The sequence below is a fragment of the Malaclemys terrapin genome, chromosome 20 (assembly GCF_027887155.1).
Source record: "Malaclemys terrapin pileata isolate rMalTer1 chromosome 20, rMalTer1.hap1, whole genome shotgun sequence".
NCBI lineage: Eukaryota > Metazoa > Chordata > Testudines > Emydidae > Malaclemys > Malaclemys terrapin.
Window position 1 is genome coordinate 14,219,087 of NC_071524.1, and position 7,027 is coordinate 14,226,113.

Below are 7,027 nucleotides of genomic sequence, written 5' to 3' on the forward strand. Positions count from 1 at the left end.
CGACACGTTGCAGCCACTCAGACCGGGACTCGCTATTTAATTATTTGTCCTTTTTACTGTTTTTGGTCACCACTTACTGCCAAAGAGTCTGAGGCTTTATGTAGCCTTTGGAGCACCGAGTCTGGGTGACGCTGCCCTCCCTTTCCCCCATAGCCCACCCTGGAAATGGGATTCTCCTGGGCTTTCTGTCCCAAACGGTATAGTTTTGCCATTAAATGGCTGTCACATCCCACCCCCGAGGTGGCTGCGTTTCAGTGCCGAGGGAGGCATTGCTGTATAAACAGCTGTTGTGTTCCACCCCAGAGGCGGCTGCATCTCAGTACCCGGCAAGGGATACATCTGTATATAACAGCTGTTGTGTTCTATCCCAGAGGTAGCTGCAATTCAGCGCTGGATGAGGTATCCCTATATAAACAGCTGCCGGGCCCCACCCCAGAGGCAGCCGCAACTCTACGCTGTGTAAAGCAACTCCTCTCTATTTTTGTTTAATAGCCATCTTCTCCTAACACTTCCTAGCAGCCGCTGAGGTAAAACCCAAATCCTCCTCCTCCACCAGCCCAGATCACTTGAAGCCAAAGGAGAATCCACACCAGCAGTGATGGGTCTATGACACACATAGCAGTTCCGCTTCCTCACAGCAGGAGGCAATGCTGCGCCCACACTACTCAGGCTGGTTCCAATAACAAACCCTACAACCAAGCAGCATTTCCCCGAGACCGTCAGCATTTGCTGCAAACATTTCCCCTCTTCGGGGCACCCACCCGTTGTAACAACCCCACCCATCTTTCATATGTTCAGCGTCCGGGGCTGCACCTGCTATGGGCTTGTCTACACTTGACATGTACGGTGGCTAGATCTCTCAGGGATGTGGATTCCAGACACCGGTTCCTTGGTAGAGTCATTTCAGCCCCTCCGCACCGCCGGTGCCCTGTGCCCTGGGACCGCCCAGCCGAGGATGCCCTGCCCCCCACTCCATCTCCCCCAGCATTCGAACCCGGGGGCCGTCAGAGTTCGAACCCGGGGGCCGTCAGACCTGGAGTGACAGGACCGGCTGGCAGCAGGGCTGCCCAGAGGATTCAGGGGGCCAGGGGCAAAGCAATTTCGTGGGCCTCTTCCATAAAAAAAAGTTGCAATACTATAGAATACTATATTCTCGTGGGGTACCCTGTGGGGCCCAGGGCAAATTGCCCCACTTGCCCCCCCTCTGGGCAGCCCTGTCTGGCAGAGCCACCTCCTGAAGCCATGGGTGGCGCAAACCCACACTGTCCTGGCGTGGGTGGTGCCAGCCCCCGTTGCTGGGAGCAGAGAGCTGTGGGCAATTGTCAGGTGCATTGTGGGGACAGGACCTGCCGCAACACATGTGGCTTCCTAGCCCTGTATCCGTGGCTTGGCCAAGACTGAACTAAAGGCCTCATCCCTGTGGCACGGACCAAATATTGCCACCCTGCAGAAATATTGTTGCAACATCTACTGGCTTAGTGTAGACGGGCCCTGCAGGGAGGCGGCTTTGCTAGTCCCCTCGATTCCTCGGCCAGCCCTGGGATTCCTTCGCACGGAGGGCTGGCGTGGAAGGAGCCGGCGGAAGGGTTAACATAATCCTCTCGTCCCTTCGCCCACTTATCCAGAGGCAAGCGCTTGCAATACCGTCGCCATGGCGACGGCACCAGCCAGTTCTGATACCGGAAGAAGCGAGGGGTGGGAAAGCCGGGGTGTGGAATCGGTTCATTAAGATCTGGACGATAGCGGCGGCGGGGGGGGGGGAAGGAGGAGGAATCGGGCACATTCCAGAGGGAAACGAGACAGAGAAAGGGCTCCTTTTAGGGAACAATTCACCTAGTGCTGAGATGCAGCCACCTCTGGGGTGGGGTGCAGTGGCTGTTTATACAAGGAACCTTCACCCAGTGATTAAATGCAGCTTCCTCTGGCATGGCATACAGGGACTCTTTATACAGGGATTCATAGATTCTAGGACTGGAAGGGACCTCGAGAGGCCATCGAGTCCAGTCCCCTGCCCGCATGGCAGGACCAAAGACTGTCTAGACCATCCCTGATAGACATTTATCTAACCTACTCTGAAATCTCTCCAGAGATGGAGATTCCACAACCTCCCTAGGCAATTTATTCCAGTGTTTAACCACCCTGACAGTTAGGAACTTTTTCCTAATATCCAACCTAGACCTCCCTTGCTGCAGTTTAAGCCCATTGCTTCTTGTCCTATCCTGTTCACCCAACACTGAGATGCAGCCACCTCTGGGGAGGGGTGTGGCAGCTGTTCATACAAGGATCCTCTGCCCAGCACTGAAATGCAGCTGTGTCTGGGGTGGGATGCATGGGCTCTTTACACAGGGAGTTTTTACCCAGCGCTGAGATGCAGCCACCTCTGGAGTGGGCCGCAGCAGCTGTTTAGACAAGGAGTTCCCCCTGCCCAGTCCCCCAGACTTTCTCAGCATTGCTGATTTCTAGTCTGTCAGCCTAGTCCTAGTCACTGCAGGGGGGAGCCTGAGTGGATTCAGCCAGGTGGGACCTAGAGAGACCCTCCCCCCTGCCCCCAGACTAGCATCCAGTTCAGGGCAGGCAGCCCACCCCAGTGTCCTGCCCTAGCCCCCCCCCACCCCCACCCATGGGTGAGTCTGAACCAACCTGGAACTCACGGGGTGCCCCCAGGGCACTGCCATGAGGAGCCAGCCAGCTCCCAGCACTTGCCAATGCATCCCATCATTCCCACCTTGGCTACTCATGCCTGCCCTGTGCCCGGGCACCGGTGCATTGTGGGAAAATCCTGTCCGCTTGCATCTCTTCTGCCCAGGCTGTGGTGCTAGGGCCCCCCCCCGCCCCCCAAAAAAATCTATGAACCACCTTCAGCCCTCCCAGCAGCACCTCAAAAACCACCTTCAGCCCTCCCAGGCACTGCGGAGGGGAATCTCACAGCACTAGGGTCCCCGGCTGGGTGCTGGCAGGACACTGCTGTGGGGAAGCTCACAACGCTGGAGTCCCCAGCTGGGTGCTGGCCGTGTGGGGGGGCCCCTCTGCTGCAGAACTGCCCCACTGTCCCAGAATCCCTAGTCCCCTCGGCCCAACCCAGCCCAGCCCTTGCCCCTTAGATTGGGTTGCTCTCCCCATCTGCCCAGCCTGGCTCATGGCCCTCAGGCTGGGCCATTCTCCTTCTCATAGTGTGCAGCTCCCGTCTAATTACCCCCTGCGGCCCCAGACTCATTAATCCGCCCCATGGTGCCACCTTAATTAATCGCCTCCTCCCCACTGTAATATTGGCCAGTTGTTCCGTCCCAGAAAAGTTAGCCCAAACCGATCAATTACCCCCACCCCAGGGTGCCAGGGGCATGAGGTAGTTCATCGCCCCCCTATAGGGCACCATCTGCCTCCTGCCACCATCCCGGCTTGTGGACTGTCCGTTAGCAGGACCTTAGGTGCTCGGACCCAGCCCAATGGGCACCCTATAAGGGGCCAGGATAGAACGACTGGCAGGGGGCCCAGCTTGGCTCATTGCCTGGGGGACATGCCCGTGGGAGGGGGAGGCACCCCGCTGTGGGTAAGGTAGTTTGTTAACCCTATGGTGCCTGAAGGCAGGAGCAAGCAGGCTTCAGCCGACACTGCCCTGGAGAAGCTCACCGCACTGCGGCGATAGGGAGTAGAAGCCAGTTCTCGGCCGTGGGCGATCCAGACGGAGGGACGGGTAGGCGCCTTGCCCCTTGAGACTCTCCCCCACTCCCCAACCCCGGCGTAGGGGGTGGATCAGGGGCGTGGCCAGAACGCACTGCGCTGTGGCTATTCCCTGCCCCTTGGGCCATAGGGGGTGCACCCCTGACCAGGAACTGGGCTGAGCCCTGAATGTGAGGAACACAAAGAGAGTTAACCCTTCCCCTGCCCCCAAGTGTAGGGAGCTGGGACTCAGGCCAACTGCCTGCCATCAGCTCCATGTGCCAGGAAGGGTAGGAGCAAAGCAGGTGTGTGTGGACACGCCAGGGCCCCTTCCTTGGGCAGACTAACCCCTTTCCCAGGGGAGCAGAGCTCAGCCCCCGTCTCGCAGCAATCTGGGGCTTGGGCGGGGAGGAGAAATGGGGGAGTCTGGCAACGCTCAGTCCCTGCCACTGCCTGCGAGGTATTTTTAGCAGCTCCGTGGGAAGGTGCTGCCTGACTCAGGCTTCATGTCCTCCTGCTGGCAGCCGGGGAGTGTGGGGAGAGGGTCTGTGGGCTGAGCCCGATGCTGGGGAATCGCTGGAGCAGGGGCTACAGGCGTGCTAACGTCCTCCTAAGCCCAGACCAGCTCTCCCTCTGCATTGCCCCCTGCCCCACACCGGCACTCACGCCGAAATCGCTGCTTCGCTCTGTTCTGTCTGTGTCAGGTGCTGCTGGGGCACTGCTGTAAGGAAGCTCGCAGCTCCACAGTCCCCAGCTGACACTGCCCGGAGGAAGCTCGCAGCACCGCAGCCTCACCTAGTGCCAATGCCCCTCGGGAGGCAAGTGGTGCTTTGCCAGCTCCAAGCTGTACTGTCCAGCCCCACTGCCCTGCTGTGCCCCCCCAGGACTCCCACCCCCGCTTCTGGGCGAACCCTGCAATGGCACGACAGTCCCCCAGAGACCCGCACGCCCAGGTCTGGGCCTCTGCCTGGGCAAAGATCTGGTGTGGCTGCAGGAGGGGTGGGTCCCCTCCTCCCTGTCCCCCCCCCCCCCCCCAGCCCTGAAAAGAATCTGCTCTGGGGATTATTTCATGCAGTTCTGTGCCATGCAGGGGGGGTGAGATGATCCTTCCGGCCTTGGGATCGAGGCATCTGGTGCCAAGGAATGGGGCACCACCTGCCCGCGCACACACAGATCTGGTACAGCCCCCACCCCCCCAGCTCCCCAGCGCTGGCTAAGCAGCCCCATCCCCACTGGGTGTTGGGGGAGGGGATCATGGGTCCCACAGGCCTGTCGCACCTCCCCCCGCCCCAGCGTGAAGCGCACAGTCCCAGCGGCTGGTGGGTTTGGCTTGGGGCAGGCCATGAAAGGGGGCCACTGTCTAACATCTGGCAGGCGTTCGACCCCAGCGCAGCGCAGGCCCAGCCGCTTCAGTCAGGCAGAGCAACCGGCCCCTCCCCACGTTCCCCTCTGCCACAGCCCAGCCCCCCACCAGATCCCAGCGCACCCACCACAGCCCAGCCCCCAGCCCCCCCCCAATGCCCAGCAGAGCCCAACCCACCCTTCCCAACAGCCCAGGCTTCCCCCCCGCCAGATCCCTGCCCTCCCACTGCCTCCCAACATCCCCAGCCTCCCTACACACTAGCCCCTTCCCACAGCCCAGCCCCCCACCCCAGCCAGAGCCAACCACCACCCCTGCCTTTTGGGGGAGCCCAACATATTCACATCCTGCCCCGCAATAGCCCATTCCCCACCCCACAACCTCCACCCCTCCCCCCCAGAACAGCCCCCCTCCCCCCACCCGCTCTGCTCAGGTTTCAGTGTGATTTGCAGATGGTACAAATTAAAGGGTGTGGTCCCATTCCTTCCCCCCCATTCCCTGGATCAACACCCCCCCCCGTTTCTACCCTAGGCCCCCCTAACGGGAGGCAGCCCGATGCTCCCTGCTTTCCCCCCTCCCCCATGCGAGGAGATGGAGCACCCAGCCCGGGTGTGAATGCGGGGAGGGAGAACCATCTGCCTCCTCAAGTGGGGGTGTCCCATTCCCACCCACAGAGAGAGGCATGGGGAGGTGAACCCCTCATTTGTATCATGCACAAGGCAGGGTGGGAAAGGGAAGACACTCAGCAGCTCAGGTTTGGGGGTGCAGGGGGAAAAGGGCTCAGCGGCTCAGGTTTGGGGGTGCAGGGGGAAAAGGGCTCAGCGGCTCAGGTTTGGGGGTGCAGCAAACAGCAGCTCAACACTGGGGTACATGGGGAGAGGGGGTCAGCGGCTCAGGTTTGGGGGTGCAGGGGGAAAAGGCGTCAGCGGCTCAGGTTTGGGGGTGCAGGGGAGAAGGGCTCAGTGGCTCAGGTTTGGGGGTGCAGCAAACAGCAGCTCAGCACTGGGGTGCTGGGAGAGGGGTTCAGCAGCTCATGTTTGGGGGGTACAGAGCACAGTAGGCTTGGGATATGGGGAGAGGGGTGCAGAGCACTGCCACTCAGGTTAGGGGGTGCAAGGGGCCATGGGACTTAGCAGGCCCAATTTGGAGGTGCAGAGAGCACAACAGCACGGGTGTGGGGGTGCAGGAGTAGGAGAGACAGCGCAACACGTAGTGGGGGGTGCAGAGAGCGCGGAAGCTCAGATTTTGGAGGGGGGGAGACAGCAGCCTAGGTTGTGGGGAGCAGAGACCATCTGCACAAGCGGGGTGGCGGGGGGGCAAGGAGCAGAACTGGCTCCACACTTTGGCTTCCAAGCACGGCTCGAGGAGGAGAATGTGCGTGTTGTCCACAGCTCGTAATAATTCAGCTGAGCAAGGGCTGGGGGGAGGGGGCCAAGCGCCGGCGTTCCTGGGGCCGAGGGAAAGAATTTGGAAGGCAGGAACGTTTTCCTAGCTACTTCCCGCATCTGGTTTTCATAAGGGTCTCTGGGCCGAGCGTTTTTAACAGTGACTGCCTGGAGCTCAAAGCAGCCCATGGACATGACTGCAGGCTGGAATCGCCCTCCAGATTCACTATTGGTGTTAGCAGTGGGATGATGCTGCCATGGGGGGATTGACCCACGCCAGGCACGGGGAGGTATGCCAGGGTCTGAGCCGCAGTCAGTCACAGGGGGCATGTGTGTGGGGATGCTACAGCCGACCCAGCCTGAGGTTTGGGGCCTGCTTTCCCCAGCCACACCAGGGTATCTAGCACCACACACCCCTGTGCCACGCCAAAAGCCACTTGTTTGCATACTCACGGACATGCATGGCATGCAATGGGGGGTCTGGATCTCAGTTACTGGGCAGCGCCTGGCCCCATGAGACGCCAATCTCAGTCACTGTGTGTCTGGGCAGCGCCCGGCCTGACGGGGCCCCGATCTCGGTCACTGTGTGTCTGGGCAGCGCCTAGCACGACGGGGCCCTGATCTC